This window comes from Monodon monoceros, unplaced genomic scaffold, assembly GCF_005190385.1.
Source record: "Monodon monoceros isolate NGI ecotype Baffin Bay Population unplaced genomic scaffold, NGI_Narwhal_1 Super_Scaffold_21, whole genome shotgun sequence".
In the NCBI taxonomy this organism is placed as follows: domain Eukaryota; kingdom Metazoa; phylum Chordata; class Mammalia; order Artiodactyla; family Monodontidae; genus Monodon; species Monodon monoceros.
This window is the reverse complement of record NW_021703778.1, coordinates 171,811,014-171,829,583: the sequence shown is the minus strand read 5'-3', so window position 1 is coordinate 171,829,583 and position 18,570 is coordinate 171,811,014. Positions and strand designations below refer to the sequence as shown.

Genomic DNA, 18,570 nt, shown 5'->3' with positions numbered 1-18,570 from the left:
AAAACAGACATGCACCCAAACAGGTCCACGGTCCCTTATCTGTGATTCCGAAATCCCAAAAGCTCTGAAAACATGTTCATAACACGCCCTGGCGCAGTGTGGGGCTCCCACAGCCTCTGTCCCACTGGCCGCGAATGGTCACACACCTGCTGCAAAGATCTTAGTGTCTGATTACACGGTGCTGCCTAGGATGTTCCACGATGTGTGTGTGGTCTATTCACGCATTCCATTCTAAAATCTCCAAAATTCCAAACTCCAAAACACCCCAGCCCCCAAGAGTAGCAAAGGATTGTTAAATGACAACAGGACAAGCCCTGGCGGAAACAGGGACACGTGAGCCCCCTCGAATGGCCAGGAGACAACAGCAATCTGGATTAAAAGTCTAGATTTACATACACGTTTGTTTGTTTTGCAAACTTTCTGGGCACGAGTGTGCCAGGCCCCTCAGCAGAGGTTGGATATATATAGCAGGCTGAAAACAGGCTGCAGTCCCTGCCTTCATGGAACTCGGGGAGTACCGAGCAAATGCTCCCCGTCGCACGTGGCAAACACTGCCGCGGTCAGAAGCTGAATGAAGGCCAGAAGGTGCCCGTGCAGACCCTCCAGCGGAGCCATGCGGAGGGCGGTCAGGGAAGGCCTCTCTTCCAGTGCCCGCAGGAAGCCAGCCTCGGGAATGGGAGCGCTGCTCTGGAATTCAAGACAGGGCGAGGGAAGGAGCAGGCTCCACACGGCTGTCCAGGAGGTCGTGGGAGAACTGGGAAGCAAGGGGCATGTGACCTAGTCATGCAAATAACCTCCAGTTACAAACCAAGCTCCCTCTAAGCCTCGGCCATCTCATCTGTCAACAAAGAGAGGGGCCAGAACTCGGATGTTCCACACGCTCCCAGCCCCATGAAGCGAATCTGACTGTTCGCAGCACTTTCTACTAAGGAGGCTGAAGGACCTAAATGGGGAAGGGGGACTTAATTATACTAAAACGGTATAGAAAGGAAAGAAAGCAGGCAATGCGATAACTAGGAAAGAAGATGAAGAACTTTTCATCAGTGCTGATTAAGTCCCGTAAAAGGCTGGCTAACAGCACTACACTCCCGCAAACCACTCTGCCAGAATGAAAAGATGCACAGCATAGCTGTTAATCACTTTGTGAAAACAGGAAAAGGTTCACTCAAGTGTCCTTGGAAGGCGTGGCACTTCAGGGGCCCTGCCTTCCTCCACATCCTTACCTGGGAAAGGGGTGGAATCGAGGGCCGCCTTCCACCTACAGACACCCCGTGGCTTCCCGCGTGGCCTTCCCCGCCCAGAATGCAGTGCTTGCCGAGCAACTATTAAGATGCACCAACAGAGGGATATTTGGAGCAGCTGCAAAAGCTCTATTAAAGATAACAAAATGTGTAAGTGAATCCCGAACTCTTTAAGGTTAAATACTCACTTGGGTGAGATTTAACAACGTAACAATAGAATACAATAATGAAGTGGCTTCTCAAACTTTTCCACCAAAATACACCCAAAGGCACAGGAGAACCCCGAGGGGTAAGCATTCTGAGGCAACTCAACTTACGTGAAGTCTCAGGTTTCACATTAAAAATTCATACAAATTTTACATTTAACCCCGCAACATCCTACAACACCCCTTCCCTCCTTGTCACTCTTAGCTTTTGGAAACAGAGGCAATCTTTTCTCATCCTCCCACGGCCAAGTGAAAGGCCTGCCGGTCTCCTTTGCCTTCTCTCCTGATCCTGTGGGCAAGGCCTCACCCTCCACCCTGGCCCTGGACCAAAGCCCCTGCCACCTCAGCCTCTCTCCAGGACCACTCCCACCAGTGCCCGAGGAAGAGGCAGTCTATCCCAGCTCCCCACCCCTATCTTTCTGTTCACCTAGAGCAAACTCTTTCTAGGAGTTGTCAATACACACATCCCATCCTCCCTTAACTTGTACCCGCCACGCTACAGCAGCCTCCCAACACCACGCTTGCCGAAGTCCTCAAAGACCTCCAGGTTCCCAAATCCAATGGTCAACCCTCACTCGACCTGCTTGATGTCCAAGTAGCTTTGCCTGACTCCAAAAATGTCTCTCCAGCCCCACCTCCCCCGTGATTTCCAGGCGGGTACATCTCATTAACAACTCAACATCTCCACGTGGGTACCCGAAAGGCACTTCTGAACTCTTGGTGCCCCCTCCCCTCTGATCCACCTCTACCAATCCCTGGCTCCGTAAACGGCACCATACAATTGCTTAGGTCATAAAAGCCTCCCCTCCCTCACATGCCCCACACCCAGTCGTCAGCAAAGACTGTCAGCTCCATCTTCAAAACATATCCCAAATCCAACCACACTTCTCACCAAGCTCCAGCCACAGTGGCCTCCTTGCTGTTTCTAAAACACACACATTCCCACTTCAAGGTGTTTGAACTTCCTGACCCCTCTACCTAAAATCCTTCTTCTCCCAGATCTTTACATGGCTCCCTTCCTTCCTTCTGTTTCAGCCCCTACGTCAATGTTGCCTGCTCAGAAAGGCCTTCCCTGACCACGCTACTACACGCTAGCCCGTAAGCCTGCTTCTTTGTCCTCCTCACATCACTCTTTGGCATCCACTGATATAGTCAACGGTTTGTTGACTATCCCTCTCCCCCATTAGAATATAAACTTCGAGAGGGCTAGAATCTGGACTCACTCATCACTGTTTTCCCAACTCTTGGATCAGAACCCAACTTAAAGCAGGGGGCTCAATCAATGTCTGTTGAATCTGTTTGCAGCCTTACTGTGAAAGATTTTTCCGTTAATATGAAACATTCACTCACTTACTCAGCGCTGTAACACAAGGGTTTGCATATACCCTTGACTCAGAAGGACAGCAAACACATTCTCAAGTCCTCCTTATGGACCCTGTCCTGGCAACATCACAGGCGGGCAGGAAGACCCGGCTACGAGGTTACCCCTCACGACGCTGTAAATGGAGAAAACTGGAAACAACCCAAGTGTCCAACAACAGAGAACTGAATCAAGAAACTCTGACACAATCATACAACCACCAAATAATCAACCAAATTGGATGCCATTCTACTAAAAAGTACTTCCAACATAAATATGAGAATCAAATAATTTTAAATCTAGTAGCCAACTTAAAAAGGTAAAAAGAAATAGGTAAACTTACGTAATGTATATTATCTAACCCAATATAAAATTTTATAACTTCAATATGTAATCAATATAAAAATTATTAACGAGATATTTTGTGTTCTTTTTTTCCACACTAACTCTTGGAAATCTGTTGTCAGTTTATACCTACAGCACACCTCCATCTGGACTGGCCACATTTCATGTGCTCACTAGCCACACGTGACTCAGGGCTACTGTGTTATAGTACAATTATAGACTAAGAAAAAAGAAAATGTTCACGACATAATAAGTGAAACAAAGAAAGTTATATGTTGCAGAAATTGATCCTAAAATGCATAAGGGAATGCAAGGGACTCAGAACAGACAAAACAATCTTGAAAAAGAACAAATGTGGAGGATTCATGATACCCAATTTTAACAGACATATAGATCAAGAGCATAGAATTTAGAGTCCAGAAATAAGCCCTTACATTTGTGGTCAACTCATCTTTTAAATCCTTTTAAAAATTATTTATTTATTTATTTTTAATCTTTATTTTTTCAGGGGGGCTGCGCTGTGTTGCATGTGGGATCCTAGTTCCCTGACCAGGGATCGAACCTGTGCCCCCTGAAGTGGAAGCACCGAGTTTTAACCAATGGACCACCAGGGAAGTCCCCTGTGGTCAATCAATTTTTGACAAGCGTACTGAGACTGTTCGATGGGGGAAAAGAATAGTCTTTTCAACTAATAGGCAATTGGATGTCCACATGCAAGAGAATGAAACTAGACCCCTACCTCACACCATACACAAAAACTAACTCAAAATGGATTCTAGGCTAAAGGTAAGAGCTAAAACTATATAACTCTTAGAAGAAAACAGGAATAAATCTTCCTCATCTTGGATTAGGCAATGGTTTCTTAGATATAACACCAAAGGCACAAGCAACCAAAGAAAAAATAGATAAACTGGATGTCATCAAAATTAAAGGACACCATCAAGAAAGTGAGAAGACACCTCACAGCATGGAGAAAATAGTTATATATCTGGTAAAAGAATTGTGCTCAGAATATGTAAAGAACTCTTACACTCAATAACAAAAAGACAACCCAACTTTAAAAATGGGCAAAGAATAAACATTTTTCCAAGGTAGATATCTAAATGGTCAATAAGCACACAGAAGGATGTTTAACATAATTAGTCATCAGGGAAATGCAAACCAAAAACCACAATGAGATACCATTTCACACCCAATAAAAAAGATGAACAATAACAGTGTTTAGTGAAGATGTGGAGAAACTAGAACTTTCATACACTGCTGATGGTAATGGAAAATGTCCCAGCTGCTTTGAAAAACCGTCTTGCAGTCTTTCAAAATGTTAAACATAGAGTTACCACATGATCCAGCTTTGTTTACAACAGATACAAAAACTTAGGTTCTCACAAAAACTTTACAGGATTGTTCATAGCAGCGTTATTTATAATATCCAAAAAGGGGAAACAACCCAATGTCCATCAACTGATGAATGTATAAACAAAATGTGGTCTATCCATACAATGGAATATTATTTGCCTATAAACATGAACTACTCTTATGTGCTGCAACATGGATGAACCTTGAACACATGCTCCACGAACGAAATCAGACGCAAAGAACACATATTGTATGATCTCGTTTGGATGAAATTTCCAGAAATGGCAAATCAGTAGAGGCAGAAAATAGATTAATGAGTGCCTAGGGTTGGGGGTGGGGGAGAATGAGAAGTGACAGCAAACAGGTACAAGGTTTCTTTTGGGGATGATGAAAGTGTTCTAAAATTAGAAAGTGGTGATCATTGCAAATTACTGAATATACTAAAAATGACAGAATTGTACACTTTAAAATGGTGAATGTTATACGTGAATTACATCTCAATAAAGTTATTATTATTATTATTTTGCGGTACGCGGGCCTCTCACTGTTGTGGCCTCTCCCGTTGCGGAGCACAGGCTCTGGACGTGCAGGCTCAGCGGCCATGGCTCACGGGCCCAGCCGCTCCGCGGCATGTGGGATCTTCCCGGACCAGGGCACAAACCCGCGTACCCTGCATCGGCAGGCGGACTCCCAACCACTGCGCCACCAGGGAAGCCCTAAAGTTATTATTTTTAAAAGCATATTATAAAATGGTGTTATATAGAATAATTCTATCTTTATAAAAAGAAAATATATGTATGCCACAAAGACGGCTTAGAAAAGCATACACGGTAGTGATCTGAGTGGGCAGAATGAGATTTACGTTGTTCATCTTTTGGTTTTAATACATGATTTTCCTAGAACTGAATGGGCATTGCTTTTCGAATAAAAAGGGGTGTTTTTTAATTTTAAAAGGGTGTTTTTAAAAGCTAAAAATTATTTAACTATATTCCTATTTCTGTAAAAATGCGTTAAGATTATGCCCCCAAAGGAGGCATGAATGATATATACCAAAATATTAACAGTGGTGAGGCAATGGAAAATATCTACATTTTCTAAATATTCTACCATGACTACAATGGCTTTTTTCTTAAAGACACACACGCACACGCACACCTCTTTCAGGACGCCAAAATTCCAGTATGGGGGCAGTGTGGCTCTTGGGAAGCTCAGCAAGAGAGAGAGGGTGTAAGCGGATGGTGGTCGCGTGGATGAACCCCTTCTGAAGCGAAGTCCACAGGGACCCGTGTATTTGTTGCTAACTCCAAGGGGGCCAATTTCCCAGGCAAGGTGTCCTGGGGAAGGGCAGACTGAGTCACACAGCCCCACTAAGGGTGGTGCCTGCGTCCCAAGACCATGGTAGATCTCAGGGGCACAGTGTGGAGGGAGGCTCTGGGTAGACAAGCCCAGGTGGGGGTGGAGCCTTGACCTCCCAGGACTGGTGAGGACTCCTCAGGGATAACCCTGGTGCAAACAAGACCTTTCTGAAGGGCTTGGTTCGGAAAAGCAACTGCTGTCTGGCTAGAGCAGCATATTCTTTACAATGTTAGCCCACCTGAGCAACTCTGGACAAAGCCAAGAATCCAATCAAGAGGTTAGAAGGAAGGCCTTCGTCAACTTCTCACTCTGAGACCAGGGTTCCGATTTCTGCAAAAAACAGTCCACATGCCAATGGTTCCCTGTTGGTGAGGGCTCAGAATCAATCAAGAGCACCCCTCCTTTGCTCAGAAGAGAACCAACAGAGAGCAAGCATGAAGGAGGCACCAGGGAGAACCACAGAAACACAGCAATTCTAATAAGAACCTGCTGTATAAAAAAAAAGAAAAAAAGAAACACGGCAATTCAGCATCCCCCTTAACTATCAGGCCACACTGCACTCTACTGCAGGTAACAAGGTACAAGGTACAGGACGTGATTCTCACAAAATTATCTACGTGCACACGTACTGAAAAGGGAGTCAAAGACTGTATGTCCTCCTATATGTTTATAGTGGGGGATAATGAGAAAATTTATTTTCTTTATTTTTATCTTCACGCATTTTCTCTGGGTACACACACTTATAAAGTTAGGATACCTCTACCCAGCTTTCCCCTGGGAGACCCCCTTCTGGAAACAGATAACTGTAAAGGTTCTGCCTTCAGAGAAGGTCCATCATTGGGAATCCAGACGTCCACCCTCATGAGGGCACCTTTTCTACTTTTTACCTCTCAGAGAATACAACCACACCTGGGCAGGCTGACAGAGCACAGAAAATTGAAATCCTCCATGCAGCAGTTTAACAGTGGAAATACACATCAACTTCAGCAAGAATTTTTCCACCTTTCTAGAGATTCTTTCAAGTTCCTCAATTTACGTGATCACTGAGACTTCACCAAGGTCTGCTGCTGATCAGGAAATGTCAACAAGTATGAAAGGCACATCAGCCAATCTTCAGCCTTAAACCAGGAATTCTGGACCCAAGTGCACATCAACTGCCACAGAGTCAGTGCCCTATTAAGCGATACAATCACCTCGAAAGAACTATTTTGCAGTTTAGGAAAGCATGACTCAGGGAAAAAAAGGACTATTATTTCAAGTTCTCACAATTAACTCTAATTACAACACTGACATTCTCTTACTCAAAAGCTTTTGAGGGCTCACGACACACTTCAGAATTGAGTTCAAGCTTGTTGGTATTTAAGATAAGCCATGCCCTTTGCCCCCGCCCCTCCTTGCCCAGGTCCCAAGACATTCTTCGTCCACCCTAAGCTCCAACCACAGCCCACAGCACCGTGTGTGATTTACGGTCCCTGTGCTCCCCACCCCGTCTTTTCTCTCACCTTTGGCCCTCTTGCAGCACAACATCCCTGCTGCCCTGAAAATCAAGGTATTATTTATCCTGTAAAACGCCTGCTCAAATTTTAGTCTTTATAAAGCATTTCCTGACCCTTAAACCAAGAGTCAGCAAACTCTTTTCTGTAAAGGGCCAGAAAATAAATACTTTAGGGCCTTCCCTGGTGGCGCAGTGGTTAAGAATCCGCCTGCCAACGCAGGGGACACAGGTTCGAGCCCTGGTCCGGGAAGATCCCACATGCCGCGGAGCAACTAAGCCCGTGCGCCACAGCTACTGAGCCTGCGCTCTAGAGCCCGCGAGCCACAACTACTGAGCCCACGAGCCGCAGCTACTGAAGCCCATGCACCCAGCGCCCGTGTTCCGCAACGAGAAGCCACTGCAATGAGAAGCCCGCACACCGCAACGAAGAGTAGCCCCCGCTCGCCGCAACTAGAGAAAGCCCATGCGCAGCAACAAAGACCCAACGCAGCCAAAAATAAATAAAATTATTATAAATAAATAAATAAATAAATATTTTAGGCTTTGTGGGCCACTGATGGTCTCTGTCACATACATATTCTTCTTGTTTATTTTTACAACCTTTTAAAAACCTAAAAACCATTTTCAAACGTGTAGTTTTCCAACCATGGTTCTAAGCACCATCACTCCCACGCTGTGCTCTGACGTCCCACACCATGATGCCTCTGCCTCCGTCACTACCATGATTACTAATACTATCCCTCTATCACACCCTGTGCACTGTTCTGCCTTGTCTAACTGTTCACACCGTCTGCGTGTCTGCCCCTCCTCAGACTACATGTTCTTTGAAGGCAAGAATCCTCAGACTACATGTTCTTTGAAGGCAAGAAAACTCTATTTTCCATCCCCCACAGCACCTACTATAAAATACTAGTACATATAAAGTGCTCTGTCCATGAATCTTTTAAAATGATCGTTTTTGAACAGAGTATGCTGAATTTTAAATTGCTTATTTAAGCATTTTCCATCACAAGTAGCCGAAGAACTTGTTTTTGGTAAAGCAGATTTCTAATGAGCTTCTTGAACACATGAAGATTGCCTGGGGTTTGATGTGAACCTCCTTAGCTTAATTTCAACTAAATGAACTTCTAAGCCAAACTGAGGTTTATTACCTTCAAAGAGCTGCTCCTGTCCTCAAAGGTCTTTAAAATTCTATGCTGTGAAAGATTTTATCATAAAACATAAAATAACCCTCACGTGCTATACATAGTTTCCAGGAGATATGTAATCCTCAATCTTATTAACAAGGTCAAAACAATGCAAATTGAGACCAGGACTCGAATTTTTCTAGAAACAACAATCAGTTGTTAGAGGATGTATTTCTCCCTCAAGAGGACACTGTACCTTCAGTATTTCCAGCTTATTACTTCTTGTGAAATAGCTCCATGTCTGGGATCCACCTGCTACACAGATTCAGAAGTTTCTCTGTGACCAACAAATCATTTCACGTAACTTCTCAGACATTTCCTTTTCTCAGAGGCCACCTGGGAATCCCTCTAACTCCTGCCTAGTATGGGCCTTCTTTCATACTCATTTTCCATTTGGAAACTTTGGAATTCTCCAGCAGCAGCCTGTGGCACAGAAGGGACAAGGCCAACTGGCCCCTCTGTGCCCACTTCCCGCATCCTGCTCTTCCAAAAACCTGAGCCACTCTAATACGCTATTACTCGGTTAGGGACACCTGCAGCGTGCATTGTTTCATATCTAACAAAACAAGACTTCATCTACCTCACACACGTCTTAAGGACCAGTAGAGCATATACGTATACTACCTCAACTTCCTTCCAGCACCGATTTGCATGCTGGAGCAATTATGCCAAAACCGTGGCACTACTTTTCCATTTCCTTTTTTTGTAATAAGAAAGGCCTACTAACTCACAATGCTTTACTTCAAAAGCTTAGCAACAGAGTCAGTACATGGCTATCTTTCTGTGCTGTGTGAACACAGGGTGGAAGGTAAGCCGGCTGCAGGGATCAGGGAACCCCCAGGAGGTGGGGGCACTGCCACCCCACACACCACTGCCTCGGCTCTTTTAATACTCCAGAAGGTGAGGAAAAAATAACTGACAGAAAAATCCCCTATGCAAAAACCCCAGCTCTGCGGGAAGGAGGGTGGGTACCTGTGCATCATCCACTCCTCCTCCAAGAGAACGTGGCCAGGTGAATGATTTCTCATCTAAATATGGTCAACGTGAAGGACACAGCCCTGACAGCGGCACCTGCAGGACACAGGGCAACAGGAATCCAGGAGGCGGGGCAGGAAGGTGGGCTCTGAGGCCCCTGGAGGAAGGGGGACGAAGACACGGGCCAGGCAGGCAGAGTCCAGAGGAGAATGGATGGGGCCTCGGGCCAGGCAGGGAAGAGGCCTCTTTTGGGAAGAGGCCCACGGGAGGCTAGACTGTCCAGACTCAGGCAGGAAGGACGGTACAGGGCCTGGTGAGGAGGACACTGAATTTCCGGAGAGCAGTGGGAAGCCACTGGAGGGTTTTCAGTGAAGGGCAGGAGGCAGCATGTGCTTCTAAATGACCTCTCTGGCCACTGCACGGAGAAGGGCCCGGAGTGACCCAGCAGAACTAATCAGGGGCCATCAGCAAGAGGTCTGGAGCAGGCTAGGGACCAGGCAGGTGGAGAAAAGCAGGATGTAGGACTGAATGCCATGGACCAAACGGAAGGAAGGAAAGAGAGGGATCAAGGAATGCTCCCCAGCCTCCTGGCTTGAGCAGGTGGGGGGTAGGAAGGACTCGAGAGCTCTGCTGAGGACAGGTTAAGTAACATGCAAGTGAAAACACTAGGTAGCCTCAGGTGTGTCTGGTCACTCCCTCTCAGGGCTCAGGACAACACGCCTCCTCCTCCTGCAGGTGCTGGTCATCCAGCTCCTCCCAGACCAGCCACGTGAAGCGTTCTGCTCTTGCCCTACCCCGTGCCACCAATGCCGCACTCCTCTGGAAGCAGCATGTGGACTTCCCTCTCCGTCCTCCAGCGCTGCCTTACAGCACAGGCTCCACGACAACAGTGCCTGGCACACACTGAGGACTCAGTCATCAGTTGTTAACTAAATACTTGGGGCCAAATCTAAAGCTCAAAGAGAGCTGTGGGTTAAAGACACAAATTTGGGGAACTTGGGAACCACAGCTGGAAAATTATTTTATTTTTCTAATGGTACCTACGAAAAAATTCCCATTCGGCTGACCAAAGTTTCAATGCAAATTGTGTTACCTTAAAAAGGGTTTCCAAACTGACCTGATGGACATCTGGGCTTCTGTTCCCTCTGCTAAGTATAATACACACTTCTAGTAGAACCTCACTATATTAAAAAGGTTTGTACAACACAGGCAATATAGCCAATATTTTATAATAACTATAAACGGAGTATAACCCTTAAAAATTTTAAATCTCTGTTGTACACCTGAAACTTATCTATAATACTGTACATCAAATATACCTCAATGAAATAAATAAATAAGGTTGTTTTAAATTCTTAAGATCTCATTTCACGGCTAAAGACTGAATTTTGGTAGAAAGCACCTCACCTTACAAAAATATTAAATCTTAACAGTCATACATCACTGGAAATCAAGAAAAGAACATCTCTGAAGAACTTCCACACCAGGGTTTCTCAGTCCTGGCGCTCCTGATAATTCTTTGCTGCAGGAGACATCCCAGGCACCGTGGGATGTCCATGGGCCCCTCCCTGTACTCACTAGATACCAGTAGCACTCCCCAACCACCCCCAGCAAATTTCTAGACACTGCCAAGTGTCTCCTGGGGGACAAAACTGCCACCCCCCCCCAGCTGAGAATGACTATCCTATAGCCCAAATGGTCTTTCCATGTTATTGACATAACCAAGGAAACAGGGATAAAATTCTATTAAGTTTGAACCGCTCACTTAAAAACTGACCCAAATTACATCCTCTAGGGAAACTGAAAGCAAAACAGATACTTACACACACACACACACACACACACACACAAACACACTGGTGAGGTTTTGAACCATGTCATCAAGAAATGCTGACATTTCCTTTGGAGAGTCTGAATCTAAACACAAGAATCTTTGGAAGGGCTGCTCACACTCCGGGTGAGGGAACTCATCGTCAAGCCTCTCTTTTTCTACAGGATGAAGATTCCCCGTGTCGGCCAAGGCCCTCTGAGACACACGTGAGAACATGGGCTTGTGGAGCTGTTCTCACAGATGTACAACTGGGTGGAAGCACGGCGGTGGCTGAATGCAAGCAGCTCCCTGGCACCTCTTGGGCCCTCCCTGCTCATCAGCCAGGAGCAGCCAGCAGACAACTAGGCAGTACTGGCTCCAGGCCCCCGCGCATCGCATCCCCGAGGAGGGCTGTCTGCAGCCCAGGGGTGAGTCCCTCCTCAAGGGGCTTCCAGCACCCCGGAATCCATGGACGAGGGGCAGCGACAGTCTCACGTGGGCTTTCTCTCTACCTGTCATTGCTTTTACGCTCACTGCTCTCTATAAAAAAGTTAATAAGTCTTACACACTTTAAATCACTGGAGACATTGTAGTATCAGATTCCCACATCAGTTTACCACAGAGTTTTGAGGTTTTAACTTTTTCCTCCCATCTTAAAAGAGCATTCACACACACAGTAAGCACCCAGTGAGTCTCTCAACCTTCCAAATGAACCCCGGGTGTGACTGGTGATGGTGGTACCTAGCTCAAAGTTTTTAATAAGCTCAAAAGTGGTTGCCAGTTACCTAAATTATCTAAATCAAAAGGCACCAGATATACATGGAGAACAAATAGTCCCTTAAGGGCCAAAAGAAAAGAAAACTGAAGATAAGTAGTTAAGGGATTAATGATGTGTCAATCTCAACACAGACTCTGCTCTGCCCAAGGAAGGTCAAAATCTCTCCTCGTGCCTCTCAAAGTGCAGAGGTAGGTAAGGGGGCCTTGGGAACACTGGCACATTTTCTTGTCCCAGAGGGTCAGTTTTGATACACAGGAGGATTTTTTTAGTGGTTTGTACCATTAGAACACATATTATATAGGAAAATGCATAGGCTGCTTTAGAATGCTGCACCTCGGCCCTCTCGTGACGCATGGTACATGTCACAGGTCCACTCTTCTGTCACTGAGGGGCCTTACGGTGGAGATTCTGGGACACGCTGATACTCATCATCCACCACTGGGCACCGAAAACGGCCCAAGTGTTTTCCTAGCCTGCGTCAGTCATGGATCAAAGGAATCCCGACGAACACACCAGAGAACCCGAGGTTCTAAATCTCCAGAGAGAAAAATCAGTAAAATGGGGAGGGGGAGCTGTTTACAAAGGCACATAAGTTAACATACTGTTTCTCTGAACGTTTAGCCAATTGTTTTAGCCAATTTCATAGGGTCACCTCCTCCAAGCCAAGAATTGTATTTGGGGCTTCCCTGGTGGCGCAGTGGTGAAGAATCTGCCTGGCAGTGCAGGAGGCACAGGTTCAAGCCCTGGTCCATGAAGATCCCACATGCTACGGAGCAACTAAGCCCGTGCGCCACAGCTACTGAGACTGCGTGCTACAACTACTGAAGCCCGTGCACCTAGAGGCCATGCTCCGCAACAAGAGAAGCTACTGCGATGAGAAGCCCATGTACCGCAACGAAGAGTAGCCCCCCGTTTGCTGCAACTAGAGAAAGCCCGCGCGCAGCAACGAAGACCCAACGCAGCCAAAAATAGATAAATTAATTAAAAAAAAAAAAGAATTATATTTGTGCATGTTTCTGTGTTACATGCAGTGGTCATCAGACACTTCCCAAATGACAGGACAGGCTGAGAGAGATGGAGGCCAGCCAGCTCCAGGGTTCAGGCCCTTCACCACCACAGGGCCCGGCCCCAGGGGTCTCCTCAGGCACACAACACCTGCGGGAGACTCCATCAGTCAGAAGCGCACAGGTTTCTCGTGCCCAACAAGAATCCCCTTCCTCTAGAAAGGCTGCCTTCTGACACACCTTCTCCTCTTGGCTTGAAATGTTATTAAATAGGTGCTTTAAAAAAAAACTTCCATGTTTTCTATTTCCAGGACTAATTCCTAAGCTTTCTGCCAGCAGGGACCATGTTACAGGCAGGTTTTTACTCTGCTGTGATATCTAGCCCAGATACATGCACAGAGTAAGTGATGGATACCCAGCTGCAGATTCAATTTACTTCTGATTTGTAGAAGATACTGAATTATCTGAAGAATAACGCCTGGAATACCAAATGTAAAGGTGCTGGGAAAACAAAGGAACCAAATGGGGGAAAGTATAAATCCATAAATGGCAGAATTACAAGAGCATTAATAGCTGTATCTGTTGGGTGCCTGCTAACTCTGCCAGGAGTTTTATATACATACTCACATATTAATATGATATATACTGACTCCCTATAACCACCTGTAAGCTGAGTCCCTGCAGCTCCACGATCCCTTACCCCAACCAAAGCTAGATGTGTTTCAGAGTTCAGAACTGTTTGGATTTTAGAAAGGAAATATTGCATATATTATATAACACTCCCAATGAAGTCTGGGACAGCAGCCATAAGAAAACACATTAACTAACCGTCTGCAGTGAAATACAGGAATATTCATACCAAGTGGAATAAAGATTATGAAAAGCATCAACACAGTTCAGGCCAGGTTTTGGCACCAAACCTATGACAAAACCATTCCATTTTCAGAGGCTCTGTGGCTTCGGAATTGTGGCTGCGAAACTAAGCGCCCACATTATCGTCCTCACTGTATGTGCAGGGGCCCGACGCTCAGGAAGGTCAAGTGACTTGCTCAAGTTCACTCTCTGCACCAAAGCCTGTCCATCACCTGAACACCCTGCTGAGAAGCACCCTGGGACTCAGCAGGTGTGAGGGAGGGCCTGTGATCCTGCATTTCTAAGGACAGGAATCATCCTTTGGGGAGGGAGAAGTGAGCTCCTTCTACTAAACCACAGGCTCTCAGCCCTGCTGAGGGCACATCAGCATGATATCCAGGAAATCTGATTTCTGGAGTCTTAACTGACTGAAATAGTCTGAAGTAAGGCCCCCAGCTTTTGTGGCTCTTTCTAATAATTCTAATGTACAGCTGGGATGCAGAGTCACTGACATGAAACCATTAAGAGAAAAGAAAAGAAAGCACTAACAACAGAAGCCTCTGAGAAGGCAGCCGGCAGCTCAGTCAGGAGTTCCACTTCAGAGTGCCCACAGTCCATCAGAGGAGTCTGAGAGGCTTCCAGTAACGACCAGGAAATGTTATTAAATTCCTCAGGGATGGAATACCTCAACCATGCCAGGCTCTGTGGGTCAAAAGCATTCTTACCTCCTTTGAAACCAATGAAATCCGAGACATACCACACTAAAGGCCGAGTCCTATGGGGCAACCACACATCAATTCAGAATCAAGAAGTACTGCTGCCCACCTGCCAGAAGCAACAGCTGGCAGAAAAGGATAAGAAACGAAGCTGTCATGCTTAGGCTGCTGCTATACTATGGGTATGAACTCGTGAACTGAGTGCACACACCAATCAAACAGTGGACTTTAAATTTCGTTCACGAACCCTCAGACTGAAAAGGACATCAGTGGTCCTGCAGCCTGCTTCTCCCTGCTCCTCCCTCTAACATGTGAGGACACAGTGAAAAGGTGACAACCTACAAGCCAGGAACAAAACGTTCACCTGGAAACTGAACTGCTTGGCACCTTAATCTTGGACCTTCAGCCTCCAGAACTGTGAGAAATAAGTTCTTGTTGCTTAAGCCACACAATCTATGATATTTTGTTAGGACAACCTGAGCTAATACGTGTCTCTTTTATAAAGCGTAACGTCCCAGGTTGAAATGAGCAGTCTGAATTTCTTGAGAACACAGAGAGTGTCTCAGTATTTATACACACACACATACACATATACACACTTACACACACACACACCCCTAGCATGTAATAGCATGACTGGCATCCATGAAGTGCTTTATAAAAGTTTGCTGACTCCAGAAAGCAGGCAGAGAGGGAACCTACCTCAACACAATAAAGGCCATATATGACAAACCCACAGCTACCACTATACACAACGGTGAAAAGCTGAAAGCATTTCCTCTAAGATCAGGAACAAGACAAGGATGCCCACTCTCACCACTTTTATTTAACATAGTTTTGGCCACAGCAATCAGAGATGAAAAAGAAATAAAAGGAATCCAAATTGGAAAAGAAGAAGTAAAACTGTCACTGTTTGCAGATGACATGATACTATACATAGGAAATCCTAAAGACACCACCAAAAAACTACTGGAGCTCATGAATGAATTTAGTAAAGTTGCAGGATACAAAATGAACATACAGAAATCTGCTGCATTTCTATACATTAACAACAAAAGATCAGACAGAGAAAGTAAGGAAACAACCCCATTTACCACTGCATCAAAAAGAAGAAAATACCTAGAAATAAACCTACCTAAGGAGGCGAAAGACCTTTACTCTGAAAACTGTAAGATACTGATGAAAGAAATTGAAGATGACACAATAGATGGAAAGATATATTGTGTTCTTGGATTGGAAGAATCAATATTGTTAAAATGACTGTACTACCCAAGGCAATCTATGGATTCAATGCAATCCCTATCAAATTACCAATGGCATTTTTCACAGAACTAGAACAAAAAATTTTCTCTTAATTTGTATGGAAACACAAAAGACCGCGAATAGCCAGAGCAATCTTGAGAAAGAAAAATAGAACTGGAGGAACCAGGCTCCCTGACTTCAGACTATACTACAAAGCTACAGTAATCAGAACAGTATGATACTGGCACAAAAAGAGATCTATAGACCAACTGAACAGGATAGAAAGACCAGAAATAAACCCACGCACCTATGGTCAATCTACAACAAAGGAGGCAAGGATATACAATGGAAAAAAAGAGAGTCTCTTTGATAAGGGGTGCTGGGAAAACTGGACAGCTACATGTAAAAGAATGAAATTAGAACACTTCCTAACACCACACACAAAAATAAACTCAAAATGGATTAAAAACCTAAATGTAAGACCAGATACTATAAAACTCCTACAGGAAAACATACGTAGAACACTCTTTGACATAAATCACAGCAATATCTTTTTAGATCTGTCTACTAGAGTAATGGAAATAAAAACAAACAAAAAGTGGTACCTAATTAAACTTAAAAGCTTTTTCACAGCAAAGGAAACCATAAACAAAACGAAAATACAACCTACAGAATGGGAGAAAATATTTGCAAACAATGTGACCGACAAGAGATTAATTTCCAAAATATACAAACAGCTCATACAGCTCAATATCAAAAAAACAAACAACTCAATCAAAAAATGGGCAGATGACCTAGACATATCTCCAAAGAAGACATACAGATGGCCAACAAGCATGAGAAAAAATGCTCAGCATTGCTAACTGAGAAATGAAAATCAAAACCACAATGAGGTACTGCCTCACACCAGTCAAAATGGCCATCATCAAAAAGTCTACAAATAATAAATGCTGGAGAGGGTGTGGAGTAAAAGGAACTCTTCTGCACTGTTGGTGGGAATGTAAATTGGTGCAGCCACTATGGAGGGTTCTTAAAAAATTAAAAATAGAGTTGCCATATGATCCTGCAATCCCATTCCTGGGCATATATCCAGAGAAAACTATAATTCGAAAAGATACATGTGGGACTTCCCTGGTGGTCCACTGGTTAAGAATCTGCCTTCCAATGCAGAGTAGGTGGGTTCGATCCCTGCTTGGGGAGCTAAGATCCCACGTGCTGTGGGGCAACTAAGCCTGCACGCCGCAACTACTGAGCCTGCGTGCCACAACTAGAGAGAAGCCTGTGTGCTGCAATGAAGCGCCTGCCCACTGCAACTAGAGATCCTGTGTGCCACAACTAAGACCCAACACAGCCAAAATAAATAAATAAATAAATGAAAAGATACATGCACCGCAATATTCACAGCAGCACTATTTACAATAGCCAAGACATGGAAGCAACCTAAACGTCCATCAACAGACGAATGGATAAAGAAATGGAATACTACTCAGCCATAAAAAAAAGAATGAAATAATGCCATTTGCAGCAACATGGATGGACCTAGAGATTATCATACTAAGTGAAGTAAGAAAAAGACAGAGAAAGGTAAATATCATATGATATCGTTTATCTGTGGAATCTAAAAAAAAAAAAGATACAAATAAACTTATTTACAAAACAGAAACAGACCCACAGACATAGAAAACAAACTTATGGTTACCAAAGGGGAAAGGAGGAGGGAGGGATAAATTAGGAGGCTGGGATTAACACATACACACTACTATATATAAAACAGATAGGACTTCCCTGGTGGCACAATGGTTAAGAATCTGCCTGCCAATGCAGGAGACATGGGGTCCGTCTCTGGTCCGGGAAGATCCCATCTGCCACGGAGCAACTAAGCCTGTGTGCCACAACTACTGAGCCTGCACTCTAGAGCCCATGAGCCACAACTACTGAGCCCATGTGCTGCAACTACTGAAGCCCGAGCACCTAGAGCCCGTGCTCTGCAACAAGAGTAGCCCCTGCTCGCCACAACTAGAGAAAGCCCACGCGCAGCAACGAAGACCCAATGCAGCCCAAAATTAATTAACTAATTAATTTTAAAAAATAAAAAAACCAACAAGAACCTATTGTATAGCACAGGGAACTACACTCAATATTTTGTAATAACCTATAAGGGAAAAATATACATATGTACGTGTAAATAACTGAATCACTGTGCTAGACACCTGAAACTAACATGACGTAAATCAACTATACTTCAATACATTTTTTTAAAAAAGTTTGCTGAACTAAACAAAATTTGGTCAGTGTTCATTTAAATGTTGTTTTTCCTTATACACTTTACACGCCCACACACACACACACACACACACACACACACAACTGAGCACTAAACTCAGCCAGGCACCCAGTAGATAAACATGTGCTGAAATGGTGAATGTTTGCTGGACATATCCTCTATTTTCTCTTCCCTGGGCTGAAAAATGTCTGTTCCTTTAGCCTTAAATACCATATTTCATTTCTCTGGTGAATTCATTTTTTAAGGCTTACTATTTTATTTTCACAACAACCACGACACTACTATTCCTATCTACCATGAAAGGAAACAGGAGTTTCAAAGGTTAAATAAGTTGCCAGAGGCCACAAAGAATGGTGGGTCTAG

General features: G+C 44.6%; 1 protein-coding gene across 4 annotated transcripts in view; it reads right to left on the bottom strand.

The window, feature by feature from the left end:
- Window positions 1-18,570, bottom strand: part of TRAF3 (TNF receptor associated factor 3) — a 118,399-nt gene that overhangs the window by 80,019 nt on the left and 19,810 nt on the right. Inside the window, exon 1 of one of the 4 annotated variants that reach the window (XM_029239374.1) lies at window positions 9,519-9,545. The exons of the other annotated variants lie outside the window; for them this stretch is intronic. The gene's annotated coding sequence lies outside the window, so the exon portion shown is untranslated. Of the gene's footprint in view, window positions 1-9,518; window positions 9,546-18,570 lie in introns of those variants that run through there. 4 annotated transcript variants of the gene reach the window in all.